The sequence below is a fragment of the Sinocyclocheilus anshuiensis genome, unplaced genomic scaffold (assembly GCF_001515605.1).
Source record: "Sinocyclocheilus anshuiensis isolate Anshui unplaced genomic scaffold, SAMN03320099.WGS_v1.1 scaffold1832, whole genome shotgun sequence".
In the NCBI taxonomy this organism is placed as follows: domain Eukaryota; kingdom Metazoa; phylum Chordata; class Actinopteri; order Cypriniformes; family Cyprinidae; genus Sinocyclocheilus; species Sinocyclocheilus anshuiensis.
In genome coordinates this window covers 408,775-410,145 of record NW_015555884.1, presented here as the reverse complement: position 1 = coordinate 410,145, position 1,371 = coordinate 408,775, and the positions used below count along the sequence as shown (strand labels likewise).

The window sequence follows — 1,371 nt, the reverse complement described above, 5'->3', positions numbered from 1 at the left end:
GAAAATAAACCGTGGAACTTTGACCAATGAGACAACAGTTTACTCGCGCGTGACTTGTATCAACAAATTTGGTCCGTTTAGAAACTTTTCCATGTGAAAGCGAACCGCACCAAGAATAAAAAGCAACATTGTAATAATTTAAATCCCTGTTCCGGAAAAAAGCAATCAATCTACAGGTGTGAAAGCACCCTAAAACTCTATTCTGATTTCATGTTGAGGCCACAAGCTCTGCTAACAATTTAGGATGGGTAATAGAAATGTATTTTGCAAATTGGCATGACGTAAAAAGTATTTGAATGCATTTTTTTTTTTTACAAATATTTTGAATTATTGTCTCATAAATAGCTTTCATACATTTTTGGGAGTTGAACTGCAGGACATTTTACCACCAAACAACATTTTTTAAATCATTTCAAATTTTTTTTGCTTTTATTGTTGTGTATATTTGAATTATTATTTTAATTCCTTTTTATGAAAAGCACTTTGAATTACCATTGTGTATGAAATGTGCAATATAAATAAGCTTGCCTTGCCATTTTACCACCTAACAACATGACAATTTATGACTTGAACTAACTTTAATAGAACTAATATCAGAATTTTATTTATATATTTGCTTTTTACAAACATTACTCTTTTATAAATATTGTTAAGGTTTTGAGAAGTCGAACCACATGAGGTTTTACAAATGAAATACATAACATTTTATAATTTTAACAAATTTTGCCTGAACTAATTTCAGATTTATTATTATTATTATATATAATTTTTTTTTTTTTTTACAAATGAGATTATTTTTTTATTTTATAAACATCATTACATTACGGAGTCAAACAACATGATATTTTACAAGCAGACATCACATTTTATACTATGAACCAACTTTGCCTGAAGTAATAACAGCAATATCAGCAGTAATATCAGTCACACATCATGTATTACTATTTCATAAATATCAAGTTTTTGGGGAGTCAAGGGGAGACATTTTACAAACAAACAAATCTGAATTATTTTTTTTACTAATATCTTGAATTTGTCATTTTAATAAATATCTTTAAGTTTTTGAGAAGTCGATCCACATGACATTATACTCTGTCAACTAACTTTACCTGAACAAATATTCGTATTTTATTACTATCTCATAAATATTATGTTTTTGAGGACTCAAACCACGTGACATTTTAGTCTGTGAACTAATTTTACAATTTTTTTTACAAATATCATGTATTATCATGTATATCATGTATATTTGAGGAGTCAAACCACATGACATTTTACATCTGAACAAAATTCGCCTAGAACGCCTAGAAACGCACAGCGTCTCCCTGACATGGCTGCTTCAACACTAACTGCGGTTACTGCGCCTTTCTT

At 29.0% G+C, this 1,371-nt stretch overlaps 1 protein-coding gene across 1 annotated transcript in view; it reads left to right on the top strand.

The window, feature by feature from the left end:
- The window catches only part of LOC107675872 (stromal interaction molecule 1-like), a 61,525-nt gene that overhangs the window by 53,530 nt on the left and 6,624 nt on the right, over positions 1-1,371 (top strand). The gene's annotated exons all lie outside the window — the stretch shown is intronic.